General features: G+C 44.4%; 1 pseudogene across 1 annotated transcript in view; it reads left to right on the top strand.

The window, feature by feature from the left end:
- The window catches only part of LOC308512418 (TCF3 fusion partner homolog), a 106,006-nt pseudogene that overhangs the window by 766 nt on the left and 80,076 nt on the right, over positions 1–25,164 (top strand). The gene's annotated exons all lie outside the window — the stretch shown is intronic.

Below are 25,164 nucleotides of genomic sequence, written 5' to 3'. Positions count from 1 at the left end.
AAGCTTATAGAGGCATGCTTTTAGGATCAAATAGTATAAATATAGATGTAACAGGACAATAAAAAGAGAACCTGGACATGATGATCACCTGAATGCTGCCTCTGTGTCATTCCTTCGTTGCCGACTCCATCCACACCTTTGGGAACCCCCGGACCTACTGAGGCAGGGCCCCAACATTCCTCTTCTTATAAGGACTTCAGTGAGATGGGCTAAGGGTCCCACTAGAACTGCCTCAATTTAATCTAATCCCCTCTTTAAAGATCTTATCTCTATACACAGGTACATTCTGAGGTTCTGGAGATTAGGATTCTAACATACATTTTGTTGATTACCCAAATCAGCCCTTAACAACCAACATGTTTCAGAAAGGAGATTCCTACAGGGTTATTTACCAAACATTCAGAAGTATTTTTAAAAGAGCTAAGTCCCTAGCCCACTGTGCACGCCCCTCCTGGCGAAGAGGGAAGGCCTGGGTTCCAGGCGCCGGAAGAAAACTGGTGCCAGCAGCCAGGGGAAGGGGCCCTCAAGGGGCCCCAGATTGCGAGAGGGCACAGGGCGGGCTGAGGGACCCACCCGAGTGCACAAATTTTTGTGCACCGGGCCTCTAGTGTGTGTATATATATATATATATATATATATATATATATAAGCATAAGCAACATTATGAGTGGTTGGTACGATGCACACCGACCACCAGGACGCAGACGCTCAACACAGGAGCTTCCCCCTGGTGGTCAAGACTCTCCCACAGCGAGAGCATCACTCAGCCAGAAGCCGGGCTAAAGGCTGGAAAGTGCAGCTGTGACAGCCTGAGCCTCTGCTGCCTATGTGACAAGGCTACGAACCAGTGGTGGCAGGTGGAGTGGGGCCTGGATGAGCGGGAACACAGCACCTGGCTCCAGCTTGGGCTCCTGCCCGGCTGCCTGCCGTTTTGTGCACCGCTACATCCCTCAGGAGGTGTCAGACCTAACCTGGCAGTCCCACATCTCCCAAGGGGTCCCAGATTGCGTGAGGGCGCAGGCCAGGCTGTGGGACGCCACCAGCGCTTGAATTTCGTTCACCGGGCCTCTAGTCATTTTATTATTTATCACCGATTTAGCATGGTTCTCTTCTAATGCTGAATAATTTAAAGGTATAACCTGAATTTTGGTAATGATGGCCATATAGATTTTACTGCTCTTTAGTGGTATTATTTAATGGCTTATATGAAGGGCACTAATCTCCTTCAAAATATGAGAAATATTACATCTCCCACAAACAGTACTATGTTTCAGTGCTAATTCTTTCCACTAATGCCACTAAATGAGCCTTTCACTAATTTTCTTTGCTCACTAGCTCATCCAAAATTGAAATGGGCAGGCTGCTTGTCTATATTCAAGTGCAGAGGAGTATTCTTCTTAACTACACTGATGCTATCAATACTTTCAATTTTCCAACATAAATTATAGTGAGGGTCTCAGTGTTAGATTTTAAAACATCTCTTTACTAATATGAATAAGTCACTTTTACCTTATTTCTTCACAACGATGTGCACGCTCTGATTTGGAACTTGCAATGCCTGACTCTTTGAAGTGTGCCTTCCCAACCTTGTTTTCATTAAAAACAGACCATCTGAATCCACATTGGTCACTTTTCAGCCTGTTGAGATAATGTAGACATTGCTTGGGTTATGTTGGACTCAAAGTACATAGGTTCTGGATACGTCTCCATACCCCATTTATTTATTTTTTAAAAAAGTTTGATCATTTCTACGTATGTACATATATGCTTCATGGTTTTTTTTATTATTATTATTATTCTTCATTTACCACAAGTAAAGGTCAGGAATTGTTATCTTTCTTTTAATTTTTTTTTTTTTTTTTTTTTTTTACTGTTTCACGCCATTACTGCTGTGTATGTGTACTCCATGTGAGTGACATACGTGCTTATGTAGGTGGGTTCTGACTTACGCGAATATTGCATTACATCCCACTTCAGGAACGTGTCAACAATGTAATGTGAGGAACTACAGTAATTGCATCCTATTGATTCAGTTGTAGTTATTTGGTCTCCACATTTCCTCAATACGTATATGATTGTTGGAAGCACAAAGTATATCTTTATATACTTATTAGAGGCCCGGTGCACAAAAATTTGTGCACTCAGGCCGGGGGGGGGGGGGCTCAGCCTGGCCTGTGCCCTCTCACAGTCTGGGACCCCTTGGGAGATAACGACCTGCTGGCTTAGGCCTGCTCCCGGGTGGCAGAGGGCAGGCCCAATCTCTCGGTGCAGCCCCTGGTTGGGCTCAGAGCAGGGCCCACTGGGATTTGGGGCACCACCCCCTGTCATGCACAGAGCAGGGCGGACTGGGAGGTTGCGATGCCACCCTCAGTCATGCTCAGAGTAGGGCCAATTGGGGGGTTGGGGCACCGTCCCCTGTCACACTCAAGGCAGGGTCGATGGGGAGGTGGTGGCACCAACCCTTGTCATGCACAGAGCAGGGCCGATCAGAGGGTTGGGGCACTGTCCCCTGTCACGCACAGAGCAGGGCTGATCAGGGGGTTGGGGAGCTCGCCCCCCCCCCCACCTGTCATGCACAGAGCAGGGCCCATCAGGGGGTTGGGGAGCATCACCCTGTCACTAAAAGAGTAGGGCCGATAGGGGAGTTGGCACAACACCCCCTGTCACACACAGAGCAGGGCGGATCAGGGGATTGGGGCGCCACTCTCTATCACCCACAGAGCAGGGCCGATCAGGGGGGTTGGGGCGCCACCACTGTCACACTCAGGGCAGGGCCGATGGGGAGGTTATGACTCTACCCCATCACACACAGAGCAGGGCCCAGTGGGGTTGGGGCGCCGCCCTCTATCACCCACAGAGAAGGGCAATCAGGGGGTTTGGGCGCTGCCCCCTGTCATGCTGATCCTGGTGCTGGGAGGCATATTATCCTTTTACTATATAGAATAGAGAACTGGTTCATGGGTGGGGCTGGCTGGTTTGCCCTGAAGAGTGTTCTGGATCAGGGTGGGGGTCTCCACTGGGGTGCCTGGCCAGCCTGGATGAGGGGATGTTTGCAGCTGGTCACACACCCATCAGGGTGGGGGTCCCCACTGGGGTGCCTGGCCAGTCTGGGTGAGGGGCTGAGGGCTGTTTTCAGGCTGGGACTGAAGCTCCCAACTGCTCCTTTTTTCTTTTCCTAATTCTGGGCCAGCTTTAGCTCTGAGGCTCCAGCTCTTAGGCCTCTGCTCCTGAAAGCAGGTATCTGGTTTGTTTTAGTTCTCAAAACTCTGTATCAACCCCAGCTCTGAGATCCCAGCTGGCTGAGGTTTTGTTTAGCGTCTATATTTGTTACAATGTTTGAAACTGCAGGCTCAGAGGCCTGCAGCAGCCGGCGGGGAACGTTGGAGTCCTCCGTCACTGAAGCAAGCAAGCCTCATGTTAGGTTCAAGCTGCCTGGCTGCCGGCCGCCATCTTGGCTGATAGTTAATTTGCATATTGCCCTGATTAGCCAATGGGAAGGGTAGCGGTCGTACGCCAATTACCATGTTTATCTTTTATTAGATTAGATGTGTTTCTTAGAATTATCATTCAATAAAAATAAATGCCTTGTCCTTATAAAAAGATCTGGCCTTATAATTGAATGGCCTAATACATTTTAGAATAGGGCACCATTACCAAAGTTTCTCAGAAGAACACGTGTTGAAATGAAGAGTATATCCTGCCAAACCCTACTTGAAACAAGAGCCTTAGTTGGGATCCATCATGATCCAAACAGAGACAGAAACAGTAAGAGACATGGCAGGTTTATGTTACTATATGCCTACTGAGCATGCCTCAATGCACATTTCCTGATGGTGCTATTGATCAGAATGTGCACTCACAGGACATTAGGGCCTTCATGCACAACTCCATCCTGAAACCACATGAAAGAGAAGCCTATTGGACAAGAATGTTAGCAGGGACTTTACAATGCAGAGGGATTCTGAAGAAGATTGAAAAAGGTGGCAGAACCCTAGCGAATTTGGAACAGTGGACAGATCACTGGCCTTCAGACCGAAGGGCCCAGATTTGATTCAGGTCAAGGGCACTTACCTGGGAGTGGAATAAATCACCAGTCTGGGGCATGCAAGAGGAAGCTGATCAATGAATCTCTCTCATCACTGATGTTTCTAACTCTCACTTGCTCTCCGTTTCTCTCTGAGATAAATAAAAATATTTTTAAAAAGAATGGTGGCAGAATAAGTGTATGCTGCAAGGACATGCTCCCAGGAACAAACTGATATTCCAACTAAAATACAGAACAACTTCCTGAATAATCAATGGAAAACTCACAGGAGAGAACCCTGACACCCGAGGACCGAAGGTGGAGGCCACTTAGACACTGGTAGGAGGAGAGGAGGCTGGAAGGGGGCGGGCCTGACACCCACAGACAGCAACTGAAGTCTCGGAGAGATATCTCAGCTGTGGAGGACTGCCACTGAGAACTCTGGGTCTAATCCCCAAGCTGGGCCTCCTAGCAGAGAGCACCAGAACTGAGGAGGGTACCCATATAACCTGTGGATGTGAATAGCAGCAGGGCACTGTCTGCCAGGGAGAGACAACTGGAAATTCAGGCATCCTCTTAAAGGGCCAACACACAAACTTCCCTGTGGAGCCACACACCTTGTGCCCTGGCAAAGGGAGGGTGAAGTGGACTGGAGCTGTGAGGGAAAAAGCCAGAACTGGGAGTCAAGGTTACCAGCTCAGAAGACAAACACTTCAAGTTCCTGGGAGAAGTCATTTCCTCATGCAGCAGAGAAAATCTCTCCCATGCAGACATTTGCTTTTCCTGGAGGGGACACAATTAACACACACTACTGGTAAACACCGTGCCCTGAGGGCAGTTAAGAGATTATAAATAACAATTAACCTCCAGGCAGAGGCAACTGCCCCACCCTGTTGAAACAAACTCTTGTCACAGCTGATGACCATTGCCTTGGAGGCAAGTGAAGTTGGAATCCTATCAGTCTATAGACAGAGGAGATCTCTGGAGTCTTTGAGTCTTTGCCTGACCGAATTAGTCAGAAACATACTTTAACAATGTCCTGCACTAGAGACTGAGAGGCATATAGGATCCACCTAGCTCCTCACCACAAACCCAGACAGAAAGACAGAAAGAGGAAACAAAGAAACAACCCCCAATAACAGAACTAGAGAATTCTTCAGATATAGAGATAGATGAAGCACAGAGCAGACATTTATCTGAATCTGACTTCAGAGTTATGAGGGTAAAAGAGCTCAAGAGCATGAAAAAAGATATAGTGACTATGAAAAGAACAGTCCTTGATATAAAATGACATAACACAAATAAAGAACACATTGGAAGGAATAGGCAGATATTAGGGAAAGCTGAGGATCAATCACTGAATTAGAACAAAGTTAAAAATATCACCCAATAAAAAAAAAGACAGAAAAAATAAGATTTAAAAAAAAAAAACAAACAGGAGGACCACTTACCTAACAGTATTAGAATAGCGAGAGTGACAAAAGAGGCAGAGGAGAGAAAGGCATAGAGGTCTTTGAAGAAACAATGGCAGAACACTTACCTAACCTGATAAAGGAAAATCCCACACAAGATCAAGAGCCAAAGAGAACCCCAAAGAAGAAGTACCCAAACAAACCCGTGCCCAGACACATCATAATTTAAATGCCAAAAATTAAAGACAAAGAGAGAATCTTCAAGGCAGCAAGACAAAACTGTTAGCTATGAAGGAGTTCCCATAAGGCTGACTCCTGATCTCTCATCAGAAACTCTACAGGCCAGAAGAAGATGGCATGAAGTACTCAAGTTAATGGAAAGTAAGGATCTGAGGCCAAGATTACTATATCCAGCAATTCTTTCAATCAAAATAGACGGTCAAATACAGAGCTTCCTAGACCGAAAAAGGCTGAAGGAGTACATCATCTCCAAGCCAGCTTTACAAGAAATGCTAAAGAGATTGCTGTAATGAGAAGGAGAAACAGAGTCAGAAAGTTAGCCACACAGAAATGAAATGGAAAGAAATAAATACCTATCAATAATAACCCTAAATGTAAATAGGTCAATGCTCCAATCTAAAGGTGTAGTGGAGCAAAATGGATACAAAAACATGATGCAAGTATATGCTTTCTACAGGAACACCACCTCAAAATAAAAGACACACACAGGATGAGAGTGAAGGAATGGGAAAAATTTCCATGCAAATGGAAATGAAAAAAATAAACAAGGCTGAAGTAACAATATGGGTATCAGACAAAATAGACTTTAAAATAAAGGCCATCACAAGAGACAGAAAGGTCACTGCATGATACTAAAGGGACCAACCAACAAGACAATATAACCCTAGTAAACATATATTCACCCAACAGAGGAGCACCTCAATATATATATCTCAAACAAACAAACAAAAAATCAAAACTAACAAAAATTCTAGAAGACTTTTACAGAGAGTGTGACAACAGGACAGTCACAGTAAGGACTTTTATCACCCCTCTGACTTCTCTGGATAGATCTTCCATATGGAAAAATAACAAGGATGCAGAGCCTCTAAAGGACACACTGGATCCATTAGATTTAATTGACATTTTAGAATAGCGGTTCTCAACCCGTGGGTTGCGACCCCTTTGTGGGTCAAATGGCCCTTTCACCGGAGTCACCTAAGTAAAGGGTGTCCTAAAATTCACGCGTGAAGTAATTTTGATAGAAAACAAGGTTTATAATTAAAAACTGTACATTTTTATTGACTCATAAAGAAAGTAAAAGAACTGCACTTGGAAAACTACAGGCCATTGAAATGGAGATAAACATATCAACCAATGGACTAATATACCATGTTGATGGGTTGGTAGAATTAACATCATTAACATGTCCATACTCCCGAAAGCAATCTATAGATTAATTGTAATCTCCATTAATATAGCAACAAAATATATCACAGACACAGAAAAAAATCCTCCAAAAATTGAAATGGAGTAAAAATAGCCTGAGCAATCTGAGGAAGAAGAAAAAAGTTGGCGGGCACACAATACCAGATATTAAGCTATAATATAAAGCCACCATTCTCAAAACTGCCTGCTACTGCCACTAGAAAAGACATATACTCCACTGAAACAGAACAGAGTACCCCGAAGTGGACCCAAGTCATTATGCTCTATTATTAATTTACAAAGGAGGCAAGACCATACAATGGAGTCAAGATATTCTCTTCAATAAATGTTAGGAAAATTAGAAAGATACATGCAGAATAATGAAACTGGACCACCAACTTACACCATCCACAAAAATAAACTCAAAGTGGATAAAGGACTTAAACATCAGATGAGAATCTATAAAAAATCTTACAAGATTGCATATGTAGCAAAATATCAGATACGTCTCCGCAATATCTTTACCGATACAGCTTCAAAGGCAATGCACACAAAGGGGAAAATAAACAAATTGACTACATCAAAATAAAAATCTTTTGCACAGCAAACAAAATCCTGAACAAAACAATAAGAAAGCCCACAGCATAGGAGAACATATTTCCCAATGGTATCTCGGATAAGTGTTGAATATCCAAAGATTTCAGGGAACTCACACAAATTAACAATAGGAAGATAAACAATCCAATCAAAACAAAGGACCTAAATTAACACTTTTCAAAAGGGGACCTACAAAAGGCCAAGAGACATACAAAAAAAATGCTCAAAGGCACGAACAGTTCAAGAGATGCAAATCAAAACGACAATGAGTTACCAATCCACACCTGTCAGAATAGCTGTCAGAAAAAAATCAACAAACCACAAGTGCTGGTGAGGATGCAGAGAAAAAGCAACAATACCCACATCAGACAAAATAGACTTTAAAATAAAGGCATGCTTAATGCAGTAACAATAAACAACAAAGACAGGTATAATAATAAAATATAATATTAAAAAATAATAAAAATATCAAAAGGTACTCTCTGAACTCAGGCTCAAGGAAAACAAGTGACCTTGTCATCTTGAACTATGTGTGCTCTTATTCGAACTGCATTATGCCTAATTCGTATTGGGGATCAAATGTCTGTAATACCTAAGGCCCTGGATCCAAGAAAACAGCCACACAAAAAAGAATCCATGTGCACTGCTAGTGGGAATGCAGACTGATGCAAGCACTGTGGAAAACCGTGTAGAGTTTTCTCAAAAAATTAAAAATGGAGCTCCCATTTGACCCAGTATTCTCTCTTCTAGGCATATATATCCCAAGAAATGAGATAGACCAATCAGGAAAGATATATGCAACTGTATGTTCATACCAGCCCAATTTACAATAGCTAAGATTTGGAAACTGTCTCAGTGCCCATTAGCAGATGCACGGATGAATGAGCTGTGGAACATCTATACAATGGAATACTCTACTGCTATAACAAAGAATGAACTCTTATAATTTGAAACAGCATGGATGGACTTGGAGAGCATTACACTAAGCAAATTAAGCCACTCAGAGAATGATAAATATCACATTCTCACTCATTTGTGGAATATAATGAACAACATTAACTGATGAACAACAAGACATCTAGACACAAAGAAGCACTGATCACACTGTCAAACCTCAGAGTTAAGTGCTGGAGGTAAAGACCAACAGTAGTATGTGTCTGTGTGTATGTGTGTGTGTGTGTGTGTGTGTGTATAGATGTATGTGTGTGTGTGTGTGTGTGTGTGTGTGTATATATATATATATATATATATATATATATATATACCTATATATGTATATATATATACTATCTAATAATAGATAAACATGGGAATTAACCATAACTTCACTACCCTTCCCATTGGCTAATCAGCGAGATATGCAAATTAACTCCCAATCAAGATGCCTGCCGGAAGCCACGCAGCTGAAGTGAACATGAGGCTTGGTTGCTCCAGTGACGGAGGAAGCCAAGTTTCCCCACCTGCGGCAGCCCTGCTCTGAGCTCCAGATGCAACAATGTTGCAATTATAGAAGCTAAACAAACCCAGATACCTGCTTTCAGCCAGCCATAGCCTCAAGCTGCAGCCGGCTCTCAGCTCCAGTGACAGCAATAGAAGGTAAATAAATCCCAGAATAAAAAATAAAAAGAAGAGGCTGGGAGCTTCAGTCGCCTGCCATCCTGAAAACGGCCCTTAGCCCCTCACCCAGACTGGTCAGGAACCCCAGTGGGGACCCCTACTCTGAAGAGTGTGTGACCAGCTGCAAACAGCCATCAGCCCCTCACCCAGGCTGGCCAGGAACCACAGTGGGGACCCCACCCTGATCTGGAACACACTTCAGGGAAAACCAGCCGGCCCCCTCCCATGCACCAGGCTTCTATCCTATATAGTAAAAGAGTAATATGCAAACTGACCCTAACAGCAGAAAGACTGAGGATGACTGGTCACTATGACACACACTGACCACCAGGGGGCAGACGCTCAATGCAGGTGCTGCCCTCTGGTAGTCAGGTCGCTCTCACATGGGAGGAGCTCTGCTCAGCCACAAGCCAGGCTGATGGCTGCCATTACAGCAGTGGTGGAGGGAGGCTCTCCAGACTCGTCAGCAGTGCTAAGGATGTCTGACTGAAGCTTAGGTCTTCTCCCCGCTGGCAAGTGGTCATCTCCCGAGGGCTGCCAGGCTGCCAGAGGAATGTCTGATTGCCATCTTCGGCCCAATTCCCCAGGGAGCAGGCCTAAGCCAGAAGGTGGTCATCCCCTGAGGGGTCCCAGACTGCGAGAGGGCACAGGCTGGGCTGAGGGACCCCCTCTCCCCTGAGTGCACAAATTTTTGTGCACTGGGCCTGTAAAATATACATATATATATATATATATATATATATATATATATATATTTTATTTTTTTTTGATACAGGGCTAATGAACTTTGATAAACAGCAGGGCTGAAAATCCGCATTATATTACCCTGCTGTTGGCAAAATGGCTGAAGGCAATCTGCTAACCTGATAATTAAAGTAACTAATCATCGGAGAGATGCAAATCAAAATAACAATGAGGTACCATCTCACACCTGTCAGACTGGCTATCTTCAACAAATCAACGAACGACAAGTGCTGGAGAGGATGTGGAGAGAAAGGAACACTCGTGCACTGCTGGTGGGAATGCAGACTGGTGCAGCCACGATGGAAGACAGTCTGGACCTTCCTCAAAAAACTAAAAATGGAACTCCCATTTGATGCTATGGTCTCACTTCTAGGAATATATCTCAAGAAATCAGAAACACCAATCAGAAAGGATATATGCACCCATATGTTCATAGCAGCACAATTCAACATAGCTAAGATCTGGAAACAGTCCAAGTGTCCATTAGTAGATGAATGGATTAGAGAACTGTGGTACATCACATGATGGAATACTATGCTGCTGTAAAAAAGAAGGAACTCTTACCATTTGCAATGGCATGGATGGAACTGGAGAGCATTATGCTAAGTGAAATAAGCCAGTCAATGAAGAAAAAACAGCACATGATCTCACTCACTCATGGATAATAAAGACTATTATAAACTTAAAAAAAATAAGAAGACTATTGGCTCATGAAAGAGTGCACTCATTCATTCTTTAAAAAACATACTTAGATCTTAATGTTTCCAAATAATACATATATTTATTAAAAAAGAAAGAGAACTGTGCTCGTTTCGGCACCACATGTACTAAAATTGGAACGATATAGAGAAGATTAGCATGGCCCCTGCACAAGGATGACATGCAAATTCGTGAAGCATTCCATATTATTTTATATGAAATGCCGAAAGGTATTCTTTAAGAAGAGGAAGAAGTAAAGGTAAAGATAAAAATTATGAACAACAAATACATGTCTATCAACAAGTGAATCTAAAACTCAAGTGAGTAAAAAATCTGATCAGAGTAAACTGGTGAATATAATATAAAATTGGGCATAGAGAGGGGGTGGACTGAAAATTCTTGCGGGGGAAAGGGATGTGGGGGGTGTGGGGAGCGTGGGAGGAGACTGGACAAAAATCATACACCTATGGATGAGGACAGTGTCGGGGTAAGGGCAGAAGGTGGGGTGGGAACTGGGTGGAGGGGAGCTATGGAGGAAAAAGAGGAACAACTGTAATAATCTGAACAATAATGATAAAAAAAAATAAATGAAGCAGCGTGTTACTTCTTCATGGCATGCTGCCCTGTTTCCAGTTAGGGAGGGTAAACAATTTACATATTTTCCTTGGAAAACCTAAATGGAAAAAAGGATTGGGGAACCTCCACCAAGGCTGCAAAACAATTCTTGACCTCCTTCCTGTGACATTTTGTATGTCCTCAACCTTGAAAGGAATAGTAGAAATAGGGAAATATTGCATACGGAATGATATACAAGTTTGAAGAAGTCTAAATGTGGGCATCCTTTTGCTTACTTAAGTGACATCAGCACTTTCTGAAGTGGTTATACTAAGATTGAAACAGAGATTACCACTTAAATGGAACCAGTTAGCTTCCTGACTATACTTCTGAACGGAGTGAACAAAAGTGCCCCTAGATTGTGATATGTATTTTATTGGAGAACTATTCAGGCACTTTCTCTGCAACTATTTGACATTTAATGTACCACAAAGGGTATGATCACTCAAACTCTGAGTTATCTTGAATCCTCAGTATTTTTATTAGTGAATATAAACAAACATCATGAATGGGAAAGGTTTTTAAAAACTCACCTCTTGGACTGTTGAGTGTATAGTTATCAACAAGCCTTCCAACTTCAATTTTAAAAATTACCCCAATAATGTGTGGTTTTTTTAACATTATTTTATTGAAATAGTGTATGTGAAATTAGTTGAAAATTTTGGAAGCTGGGACCTCAACTTTTTAAGGATTTTAAAATCTAGCCTGTCAGATCGCACGTTGTGGGGTGGAACAAACCATGAATGGCATGGCTCAGTGAGCCCATTTTTCATTGCCAGCTGGCATGCACCTGGATTGGTGAAATACTTAGTAAAGCCATTTGGATGCCAAATTTACTCAGCCTAATTTTTCCACTGTAGGTTTGTATTAATAACGTATTATGGTACAGAGAAATACAACAAGACAAACAATACAAAACGTCCCAGCATGAAATAGATCACTTTATATACTATCCCATGGGGAAGTGGACTAGAAAGGAAGATTAAAGGGGAAGAAGGAACAGCATATAAATCCTGACCATGACAAAAGGCTCTCTTGTATTTCTAAATGGATATTCAGGGTATCAAAACCCTAAACTATGTACATACTTTAAGATATATATATTTTTTTTTATTGATTTCACAGAGGAAGGGAGAGGGAGAAAGAGTTAGAACCATCAATGGTGAGAGAGAATCATTTATTGGCTGCCTCCTACAAGACATCAACTGGGCTAAGAGCCCACGACATGGGCATGTCCCGGCCTGGGAATTGAACCCTGACCTCCTGGTTCACAGGTCAAAACTCATCCAATGAGCCAAGCATGTCAGGCTTTGGCTCTTCTTTATTCAGAGTCTTCCCTTTGACATTCGTGTGCTCCAGCTGCCCTGTATCCAGCCTGCCTGACTGCGGTGCAGATTGGTGGACTCTAGGGTACATTCTAGTAGTAAGGAACCTATTATGTGTGCCTTACTCACCCTGCTTGCTTTCTGATGCGCTAGAGACCCTGCCCAAGGGCCTTCATGTACAAGATGCCTGTGCACCAGCAGTAACCTCCTATCCAGGCCCCTTCTATGCCCAACTTCACAGATGTAGTCTCTATCTAAGCTTTCTCAGCCTCATTGCCTTAATACTATGCTTTTCTGAATATTTTATAGAATAATCCGGATTCCAATAAAGAATTTTGCTAGATTTCTCACTGTGGTCTCCAGAACAAATAAAGAGTCAAGTGCAGGACACTTGGTTTTAGAGGCAACATGCAGCAATGAGTTTTCTTTTGTTGTGTTTTAATATGGTGGGTTTTTAAAATTAATTCTTTAGAGAGAGGTAAATGGAGACAGACAGACACAGAAGCATGCATTCCTGTGAGAGAGAAACAATGTTGGATGCCTGGGGACTGAATCTGCAACCTGGACATGTGCCCTGGCCAGAAATCAAATCAGTAAACTTTCTGGTGCACAGGAAAATGCCCAGACACACTGGCCAGTGTGCACTGTCTTTCATTTTCTTCCTTATCTTGCATCTGGTGGATAATAAATACCATCAATGCTAATAACAGTGGGCAATTCTAGAGGAGGACATGCTGACAAGAGCTTTACATAAGTTGGCCCCACAGGTGAATCTCCACACAAGGTAATGGGCACGATCTCTTTGTGCAGAGGAATTAACACCCAGACCACAGGATGTTTTGCCTATGTCCGTCCTCCCTAAGAACCTGCCCATTTGTATACTTTTCCCCAAATTCCAGAGGTTCTGATTCCCATTATGGACACTATTTCCTGTTAAGGTGGGGATGGGAAGACAAGGTGCATGTCAGACAGAGGGACAGGGAGAGGGAGATGGAATAGGAGAGGGAGAGGAAGAGAAAGAGAGCGTTTTCTGTAAGAGATACACATTTTCTGAGCCTTGTTCTCTTATCCTCTTTTTGGGGGGAGTGGGGAGCTCACAGACTGTTACAGAGACTTCAGCATTTTCTCTTCCCACTAGAAGAAGCAGAGTGTGATGGCCAGTGTGGCTCAGTAGGCCTATGAACCAAGAGGACATGGTTCAATTATCAATTGGAGGAGGGGCCGGAGTTTATGTTTGGATCCCCAGGTGGATGTGCAGGAGAAAGCCAACCAATGATTTTGTCTCATTATTGGTGTTTTATCCATCTCTCCTTCTCCCTTCCTCTCTGAAATCAATAAAAAATGTACTTAAGAAACGGGAAAATGAGCTCCTACGCTGATGGGCCCAAGCTAGAAGACTGGAAGGTAGAAGACAAAGACAGGAAGAGCAATAAAAAGAGAACGAAGGGCCAGGTGCTGTATGTGACAAGCTATGAACTGCTGAAACCCAGCAGAGAGCAGCAAGCACATGAGTGCCTGGCACTGAATGAGGAGCAGAAGTAGAAAACGCAGGACTGACTTCCTCACAATTAGGGAGACATACAGGCAAATGGAGTCCTGCCCCTGGGCCTGGATGTGTGGCCTTCTCCCTAGGTGCTCCTCTGGCAGGCCACACAGTGAGCAAACTGAGACAGCCTAGGGCCAGAATGCAGTGGCAGGTGGGCAGGGAGCCTGTTCCTTGCTGGCCAGCTAACTGTCCATTGACTGTGGGATCCAACAGCACACTAGGACATCTCCCTTTCACTTGGTTGTATTGACCCTCAGGGTGGCCCTCCATACCCCTATCTCCCCGGTGTGACCTTCACCTGTGTCCACTTAAATGCTCTCTGGGAACTGGCTTGGGGTTGTCCACTCTTCAGACCCAGGGCCTGTCACTGGCTGAGAGTTGCTTTACCACCTCCTTGATTGATGGGAAGGAGGATCATGAGGGATAGTCTTCGAACATTAGACCATCCTCTACAAAAGGATGTCCTATTCTAGGGCAGGACACAGAACAAAGCAGAGGTTTATGCCAGCTTAATATTTTGCTGAAAAGAATGTAAATGTGTTTCCAGGCCACAGGAACTTGAGTTCAAGTAGGGCCTTGATCCAGGGGAATAACAGGCATGGACTGGTGAGGCCAGGGCTCTGGGTTCCTGACAGGCTTATGTCCCTTTCAGTATTGGGGGCCTGACTTGTGTACAGGGAAGCCCTACCATGGAGCCACCACAGGCAATTGGGGAGGAGTGTTGGAGACCAGGGCCTGGACTAGTTACCGGTGACAGCCCCAGAGAAGTTGTACCTCGGTGGTGCTCACTGGAAACCACTTGTTCCAGTCCCTATGGATGCGCGTTGTGTGTGCTGACCCAGTACAAAGAGACAGAGAGGCCCAGATTTTCTGTAGGCTCTTCTGTACCCCCTGCATTGTGATGCCCCAACAACTCTCATATTCCAGGCAGAGGGACCACATGACAGATTAGCACAGTGGTGTTGACCAGAAAATTTCAGACTGGCTGTTTAGGTTTCTGGAAGAGGTGCAAACTGTAATGAGTTCAGCAGTTGAGCCTAGACTTGGTATCATGGGATTTTAGCCTGAGGGTGCCACCTGGAGGCTGAGATTTTCTCTTTAACACAGACATTACATGCACCAGGCAGAAACTGGAAAATTATAGGAGCCCAAGCTCAGGCTGCCTCTATGAGATCCCAGTGTCCAGGAGATACAGGGAGGCAGGATGGACCACTTAGAATGACCTAGAAACAAAATCTGAGCACAACATGCCTTCTTCATGAGCAAGAAACACTCCTCTATCCACGCCCCCCATGCGGAGCCAGCTTTACCCAGGGCATGTGCTATGGCACTGTGGGCAGGAGAACTTCCTGCCCAGTAATGGACAGGCCCTGCCGACTCCCAGCACCCACACATGAATTTGGGGGATGTTTTCACCACATCCTGGTCACCTGCCACCTGCTCTCATCATAGCCCTCACTTACGTACAGAACACAGTAGCCTCTGAGCCCACGAATAGGGCCGTCCTTTGCAACCTGCTCCAGTCACAAAATTCCTACTGCGATCCCAGGTCATCTGCCCTTGTGACCTTTTTTGGAAGAAAGGGGGTCCTTAGAATGTGCTCCAAGTCTGGGACCCTCTTTATGCATCCCTGGAATGTCAGTCAGCCCATCAGGAATCTCATGCTGGGGACACCCACTGATAACAGAAATCAGGAGTTCTCCCCAATTCTTCTGAGCTGTTTTGGAGAACGTGACAAGCTACAGTGTACAGAGGAAAATCAACATCCCAACTGCCTTTCTGGATCCAAAGAGGCACCAAAGAGGCAGGAGGATGCCCTTCCTGGGTTCCACAGCAAGCCCTGCCTCTATGGGCCTTCAGAGGCCCTGGGGACCAGTCCCCATGCATGGGCTTTCCCATCGTCCGCTCTCTTAACCCAGCCTTCGAGCAGACAGCCTTCCACCTGGCTTCTTTCCCTCTGCAGTCAGACCTCTTCCTACCCTGACATATTTTGTCCTCTGTGCCTTTTTCAGACTCACAAGTCTCTGCTGGCACTACCTGCCCTGCCCGTGCCCAACAAGACCTGGTTCCAATGACATCTAGACCTAAACAAGGGATTGCCCCTCTTTTTTGCTCCCCAAGGAGAACATGCCTCATATCCAAGACATGCCTGGCTCTAGCCATTTAATGCCAAGGGCAGTGCTTCTAGAGGCACAAGGGAGGTGCATGAGGAAGAGCACTCACTCTGGGCTAGAGGGACAGGGCAGAAAATGGCCCAGAGAATCCCATAAGGAACCCAGCATGAGGCACAAAAGTGAAATGGCAGCAGAGCATGGGCCAGTCTTGCTGAATCTGTGATCTGCATCCCTTAAATATCAGAGACATAATCTACCAGATTATGCAGACAGCGGTGGTGTTGGGGAGGGGTTGGGGTGCAGGGTTGGCCTGGCGTAGATGAAGTGCCAGTGACATTCCCAGATCCCAACCCCAAAGGCACTGGGTCATTCCAATAGAGAGTGCAGGGCAAGGTGGGGAGAATGGCACACACCGATCCTGGACACAAAGAAGACGAGAGGTCGAGAGGGAAAGGGAGGGCCCAACCATGGCATTCAGGCCTGCAGAGGGATGCTTCTGGTGAAGATTGCACTTCTGCCTCATCAGATGGTAAGAATTATGCTTCTGACCAGAGAAGGAGAGAATGGTTCCTGCTACTGCATCCCTGTCATCCACTGACCCTAAATCTCCAACGCGAAGCCAGAGGAAGACTATTGTGGCTGAGAGGAAAACCAGATGCTATAGGCTGTACAGCCCGTTCTACTGCTGATTGTTCCCCTGGAGACGGTTCCATAAGACTCATGGCCACAAAAGTTCTGTATCCATACTTGACAGGAAATCCCTCTATGCCCTATGTGAGGGCTGGCAGGAGGCACTGGCACAGAGTGGACATCTTCTCAGGGATGTCCACGGGTCAGCTGATCCTCACCTGCCAAAGCCAGACACCTCTCCTCGCTCTTCAATCCTTGATTTACTCCAAAAAATTTACTGAGTGCCTAAGGGTACATCCACTGCTATTCTGGGTGATCAGCTCGGACACCTCATGAGACGTTCATGATCTTCCTCAGGGTATCTCTGAGCCATCAACCCTCACTAGATTGAGGAGACCAACAAACAAACAAAACAAATGAAATGCAAAATGAGTAAATCACAGACTAGTCTTGCTTTGCACTGTAGAGCAACCCACATAGAATAGTACCTCCAGCTAATACCCTGCCCAGCAATCCTAATAACCATAGGAAAAGTTGTTATTTTTCAATGGCTATTACAGAGTTATGTCACAACATTAAAAAACTGTTATAAACATACCATACATGTAAATAAATAAAGTAGTAAAATCACTAGTTAGCACCCTGTGATTTTAAATATTTGAGAATTAAACACTGACATGCGCCTTTGCAAACTATTTCAAGAGTAGTTTAAACATGGCTTGAGGGTCTTCTGCTCATACAATTTTCCACACAGAGTGAGAGTCTTTTCCATGCCCTGGTGAACTGTCACATTGCTTACTAGTTTTGGATAAGCTTCCAAGGTCCCATCCTTCCTGCTGCCTACGTGGGCACCTGTATCTGGGAGAGATCCTTTAGTGTGAAGCTCTTTGGCCTCATGGCTTTCCCTGGGACCTCTCCATCCTTTTTTTGGTCACAACCATGTTGCTCATTTACACTTGTCTGATAGCTGGCCATTGTGAACCTGAAGCTGGATTCTGAGTCAAGATGATGAGTAAAAGTAATTCCTCATGTTCGGCAGAATTTAAGAAATTACAGAAGCATTCCACTTTCCAAGTCTCATTACTTCTCTCTCCAGACAAGAGACCTTGGAAGGGGCCATCAATTGACTTCCTTCTCCATGTTCAGTATCTGAGGCCTGAATCAGTCGCCTGCACTCGTATCTCTGAGTGGGTCATGGGACGGTGACACAAGAACAAGGCACTGGTTCCTGATGTAAGGCTCCCATGTCCATCACCTGGGCCAGCCTGATGGGAGTGTGCCTAGAGAAGTCACCGGAGAATGGGAACATGCCACTCTATGTGTGGCAGCGGTGGACATGATCAGGGTCATGGGCAAACATCAGGAGTGTACATTTAGGTGACAATCACTCACCGCAATCCAGGTTCTAAGCAGGTCTGTGCTCAGTCTTGGTCTATAGACCCAGCCAGTTCTTCCAGTCAGATGGGGGAGGGGAAAACATGTTGGAAGAAATAACGACAGAAAACTTCCCTGATACAGGCCAGAAAATAACTATGCAAGTCCAAGAACCACACAGAGTCACAAATAAGATGAACCCAAAAAGACCAACACCAAGCCACATCATAATTAAACATCAATGCAAAAGTAAGAATCATAAAGGTTGACAGACAGAGACAGAAAGTTACCTACAAGGCATCTCCCATTAGAATATCAACAGATTTCTCAACAGAAACACACCAGGCCTGAAGGGAATGGAATGAAATATACAAAGTGATGTAAAACAAGGGGCTGAATCCATACCCAGCAAGGCTATAATTCAAAATTGAAGAACTAATAAGGAAATTTACAGACAAAAAAGGGCTATGAGTGTTTATTACCACCAAGTCAGCAATGCAAGAAATGCTAGAGGGATGGAAGTAAAAAGAAGAAACAGAAAGGCAAGGAGAAGCACACACATGAAGAATAAATATGACAAACAAGTACTTACAATAATAACATTAAAGGTAAATGGATTCAGTGCTCCAATCAAGACATGAGGCAGCTGAATGGATAAGGAAACAAAACCCATATTTTGCAGTCTGCAAGAGACTCACCTCAGAGCAAAGGATTCACACAGATAGTGAAAGAGGGAAAAATAAATTTTCAACAAATGGAAATGAGAAAAAAGCTGGGGTGGCAATGCTTATATCTGAACAAAATAGAACTCTAATGAAGGTCATAGCAAGGGATAAGGAAGGCCACTACACAATACTAAAAGGAGCAAATCAACAAGAGGATATAACTATGGTAAACATATATGCACCCAGTACAGGAGTGCCCAAATACAAAAAACAACTTCTGGAAGGTATCAAGGGATAGATAGATAGCAATAGTATCAATGTAGGGTACTTCAATACCTCACTGACACCACTGGATAAATCCTCTAAACAAAAAACCTCCAAACAAACAGCAATCCTAAATGACTCTCCAGTTCAGATGGACTTGACATCTCCAGAACATTTCATCCGAAAGCTACCAAATATACATTCTTCTCCAGTGCACACGGGACATTTTCAAAGATAGGCCACATATTAGGACACAGGCAAAGTCTCTTCAAATTCAGGAGGATAGAAAACGTAATAAGCATCTTCTCAGGTCACAATGGCATAAAACTAGAAATCAAGTGCAATAAAAACAATGAAAAAAATCAAACACTTGGAGGCTAAATAGCATGCTATTAAACTATGGTTGGGTTACCAAAGAGATCAGAGAAGAAATGAAAAGCATCCTGGAAACAAATGACAATGAAAACACACAATCCTAAAATCTATGGGACACAATGAAAGCAGTCCTGCAAGGGAAGGTCACAACTATACAGGCCTACCTTAGAAAACAGGAAAAGAATGGTAATAAATTAAGTAATCTTCAACTTAAATAATTAGAAAGAGTGCAACAATAAAAGCCCATATTACCAAAAAAGAAAGAGATAATAAAGATCAGAGCAGAAATAAAAGCCATAGAGACCAAAAAAATAATACAAAAGATCATGAAAGCAAGAGCTGGTTCTTTGAAAAAAAGAAAAAAAAATTGATGAACCTCTAGGGAGGCTCACCAAGAAACTAAGAAAGGGGACCCAAATAAACAAAATCAGAAATGGAAGAGTTGAAGTAACAAATAACCCGGCAGATATACAAAGGATTGTAAAAACTATAAGAACTCTACTCCAACAAATGGAAAACCTGGACAAAATGGACACATTTCTAGACAAATACAAGCTTCCAATACTCAATCAGAAAGAAGCAAAAACCTGAACAGGCCGATAACTACTGATAAAATTGAAACAGTAATCAAAAAGCTTCCGAAAACAAAATCCCTGGACCAGATGACTTCACAAGGGAGTTTTTCCAAACATTCAAAGAAGAACTAAAACCAATCTTTTTCACACTATTTCAAATAATTCAAGAGGACGGCATACTTCCAAGCTCTTTTCATGAAGCCAGCATTACCATAATCCCAAAACCAGAAAAAGACACCACAAAGAAAGTGATTTACAGGCCAATATTCCAGATGAACATTGATGCTGCAATCCTCACCTAAATTCTACAACCCGGATACAACATTACATTAGAAAGATCATACACCATGACCAAGTGGATTTATTACAGGGATTCAAGGATGGTACAATATCCACAAATCAATGCACATGAAACATCACATAAACAAATTGAGAGAGAAAAACCACACAATCATATCATCTGGTGCAGAAAAAGCATTTGACCAAGTGCAACAGCCTTTTCTGATAAAAACACTCAGCAAAGTAGGAATAGAAGGATCATCCTTCCACATAATAGAAGCCTTATATGACAAACCTACAGCCAACATCATACTCAATGGGCAAAAACTAAAACCATTTCCCTCTAGAACAGGAACAAGAGAGGGACACCCACTTTCACCACTCCTGTTCAACACAGTACTGGAAGTCCTAGTCACAGTGATCACACAAGAAAAGTAAATAAATGGTTCCCAAATTGGAAAAGAAGAAGTAAATTGTCATTATTTGAAGATGACATGATACTGTACATAGAAAACCACAAACAGTCCTTCAAAAATTTAGTAAACTTAATAAATGAATTCGGCAATTTAGCAGACTACAAAATTAACGCCAAGAAATATATGGCATTTTTATACACCAATAGTGAACTTACAGAAAAGGAGATTAAAAAAAGAATCCCATTCATCATCCCACCAGAAAAAATAAGATAACTGGGAATAAACTTAGCTAAGGAGGTAAAAGACCTCCAATCAGAACACTAGAAGATGTTGAAAAAAGAGATAGAGGAAGACATAAACAGATGGAAGAACATACCTTGTTCATGGATTGGTAGAAACAACATCATTAAAATGGCTATACTACCCAAAGCAATCTATACATTCAATGCACTCCGCATTAAAATACCAACAGCATATTTCACAGACCTAGAATGAACTCTCCAAAAATCCATCTGGAATAAAAAAAAAGATCACGAATAGTGGCAGCAATCTTGAGTAAGAAGAACAAAGTAGGAGGGATCTCAATACCAGATATCAAGCTGTATTACAAAGCTACTGTGTACAAAACTGCTTGACACTGGCACAAGAATAGACATATAGGCCAATGGAATTGAATAGAGAACCCAGAAACCAATTCAAACAACCAAGCTCAATTAATATTTGACAAAGGAAGCAAAAACATACAATGGGGATAAGACAGTCTCTTCAATAAATGGTGCTGGGAAATTTGGTCAGACAAATGCAAAAATGAAACTAGGCCACAAACTGACACCATGCATATAAATAAGCTCAAAATGGATAAATAACTTGAACATAAAGCTGGAAACCATAAAAATAATAGAGGTATCCATAGGCAGCAGAGTCTCAGATATATACGGAAGCAATCTCTTCACAGACACAGCTCCTGGGGCAATGGAAAATAAACTTAAAATAAACAAATGGGAAGACATCAAAATAAAAAGCTTCTTCAGAGCAAAAGAAACCATCAACAAGGCAACAACAAAGCCCATTGCATGGGAGAACATATTTGCCAATGTTCTCTCTGATAAGGGTTTCATCTCCAACATTTATAGGGAACACATACTACTTAACAAAAGGAAGATAAACAACCCAATCACAAAAATGGGCAATGGACCTAAATAGATACTTTTCCAGAGAGGACAAAAGGAAGGCCAAGGGACACATGAAAACATGCTCAGAGTCACTAATCATCTGACAGATACAAATCAAAAGGACAATGAGATACCACCTAACAGCTGTCAGAATGGCTATCATCAACAAAGGGCAAGTGCTGGTGAGGATGGGGAGAAAAAGGAACCCTCCTTCACTGCTGGTGTGAATGCAGACTGGTGCAGCCACTATGGAGAAGAGTATGGAGTTTCCTCAAAAAACTAAAAACGGAACTCCCATTTGACGCACTGATCCCACTTCTAGGAATATATCCCAGGAACCTAGAATTACCAATCTGAAAGGATGCATGCACCTCTATGTTCACTGCAGCACAATTTACAATAGCTAGGATTTGGAAACAGCCTAAGTGCTGGTCAACAGATGAGTGGGTTAAAAAGCCGTGGTATATCTACATAGTGGAATAGTATGCTACATCAGAGCAAAAGCTGGCCCAGTATAAAAAAAAAAGGAGCGGTTGGGAGCTTCAGTCACCCGCCAGCCTGAACACAACCCTCAGCCCCTCACCCAGACTGGCCAGGAACCCCAGTGGGGACCCCCACCCTGAAGGGTGTGTGACCAGCTGCAAACAGCCATCATCCCTTCACCCAGGCTGGCCAGGCACCCCAGTGGGGATCCCCACCCTGATCCAGGACAGCCTTCAGGGAAAACCAGCCGGCCCCCACCCGGGCACCAGGCCGCTATCCTATATAGCAAAAGGGTAATATGCCTCCCAGCACTGGGATCAGCGTGACAGGGCAGAGCGCCCAAACCCCCTGATCACCCAGCAGCTCTTTGTGTGACAGGGGGCGTGGCCACAACCTCCCTATCTGCCCTGCTCTGTTCATGACAGTGGAAGGCGCCCCAACCCCCTGATCAACCCTGCTCTGTGCCTGATAGGGGGGAGCTCCCCAACCCCCTGATCGCCCTGCGGCTCTGTGTGTGACAGGGTGCGGCGCCCCAACCCCCTGATTGGCCCTGCTCTGTGTGTGACAGGGTATGGAGCCCCATATGGAGCCCCTCTGTGTGGGGTGCAGCACTCCAACCCCCCTTCTCTGTGTGTGATGGGGTAGAGCCATAACTTCCTATTGACTCTGCCATGAGTGTGACAGGATGTGGTGCCCCAACCCCCTAATCCGCCCTGCTCTGTGTGTGACAGGGGGCGGTGCCCCAACTCCCCTATCTGCCCTACTCTGTGAGTGACAGCGGGGAGCTCCTCAAACCCCTGATTGGCCCTGTTCTGTGCATGACAGGGGGGAGCTTTCCAAACCCCTGATGGGCCCTGCTCTGTGCGTGACATGGGGTGACTCCGCAACCTCCCCATCGACGCTGCCTTGAGTGTGACAGGGGGCGGTGCCCCAACCCCCCAATCGGCCATACGCTGAGCATGACTGAGGGTGGTATCGCAACCTCGCAATCCACCCTGCTCTGTGCATGACAGGGTGCGGCGCCCCAACTCCCCAATCAGCCTTGCTCTGAGCCCGACCAGGGGCTGCACCTAGCTAGGGATTGGGCCTGCCCTCTGCCACCCGGGAGCAGGCCTAAGCCTGAAGGTCATTATCTCCCAAGGGGTCCCAGACAGTGAGAGGTCACAAGCCAGGCTGAGGGACCAGCCACCCCCCCCCCCCCCAGTGCACAAATTTTTGTGCACTGGGCCTCTAGTTCAAGTATAAGGGGCTTTCAAAGTTGCGGAGGGAGGTATGAGAGGAAATCAGGGGGAGATGTGACTTCAGTAGAGTCACAAGATGCAATATTCCTGGCTTTTAATGATGAAGGAAGCGGTCACCAGTCACAGAATATGGGTGGTCTCCAGAAGCTGGAAAGAAAGTCTCCCCAAGAGCCTCCAGAAGAGAATGCAGCCTCCTGATACCTGGATTGCAGCCTGGTGAGCCCCACACCAGACTTCTGTGCTAATAACTGTAACACATTTGCATTGTTTCAGGCCACTAAATTTGTGATAATTTTTTACGGCAGCAGTAGATAACTAACACACATGTCAAAGCTTAAAAAAACCTTGCAGGCATGAGGAAAAAATATTTAAAGAAGTGTCAGCAAAAAGGTAAAAGAAAGTGAGGATAGAGGGAGTTCATTTACTATGGCACATGGATTGTAACACTTTGTCAGAAAGGTTGGTCTGAGCACAATGCTGCATCAAGGTGGAGCTACTTACAGCAATATGGAGAAAGAGTATGGAAAAGAACAGCGTTGTGTTTTTTTTCCAGCCTGATTCCCTAACACTGAGACCAGGATATAATAAGTGCTCAATGTTTGCAGAATGCAGCTGCAAGGAGGGGACTGTAATTTAGACAGTATAAGATGACCCTGAGATTAGGGCAGAGGTAATGCTGGCATGAAAGGCAGGGTGGGATTGACTAGCTCAGTTGAGGACCTTTGAGGGCATGGAGGAAAGGGGTGGTCTCAGGCCTGAGAGCTGAAGTCTGTGTTTGAACAATTATCACCACCTTTTTGAGAACCGGCTGAAGTTGTTAAGGTCCTTACATAAAGCAATCCTCATTACAAGGGACAGGGCCTGTTGCCTAAAGGTAGGGGAGCCCTGACTGGCTCCTGTGGGGAAGATAGCATCTGTCTCGAGTAGCTAGGGTGACTTTGTTAGGGGCAGAAATAGAACATTCAAGACTAGCTATCCTATATAATAAAAGGTTAATATGCAAATCAACGAAAAGGTGGAACAACAAGTTGCTATGACATGCACTGACCCCAGGGAGCAAATGCTCAATGCAGGAGCTGCTCTCTGGGGGTCAGTGCACTCCCACAGAGGGAGCACTGCTTGGCCAGAAGCCGGGCTCATGGCTGGCAAGTGCAGTGGCAGTGGCGGGAGCCTCTCCTGACTCCATGGCAGTGCTAAGGATGTCTGACTGATGGTTTAGGTCCACTCCCCAAGGGCTCCCGGACTGTGAGCGGGTGCAGGCCAGGCTGAGGGACCCCTCACCCCTGAGTGCCCAAATTTCGTGCACCAGACCTCTAGTTAATTATAAAAAACATTAGTCATGTTCTGCTCACTGTGATTGTTTTGTCCTGATTAAAGAAGGCACATTCTAACCTGGCTGGGAGTTGCAAGCAGGACCTAGGACCTCCCTTGGAAAGACGGCCCATCCTCCACATCCAGTGATGCCTTCCCCAGGATATAAGTGACACATTTTCCCATGGAACTCTGAATTAGTACCTTTCCCTCTAACTTTCTTCAAATTAAGAGAATCTATGGAGTTCCCTATACTGC

Source organism: Myotis nattereri (genome assembly GCF_964212035.1).
Source record: "Myotis nattereri genome assembly, chromosome: Y".
NCBI classification, from domain to species: Eukaryota; Metazoa; Chordata; class Mammalia; order Chiroptera; family Vespertilionidae; genus Myotis; species Myotis nattereri.
This window is presented reverse-complemented; position numbering and strand designations above follow the sequence as displayed.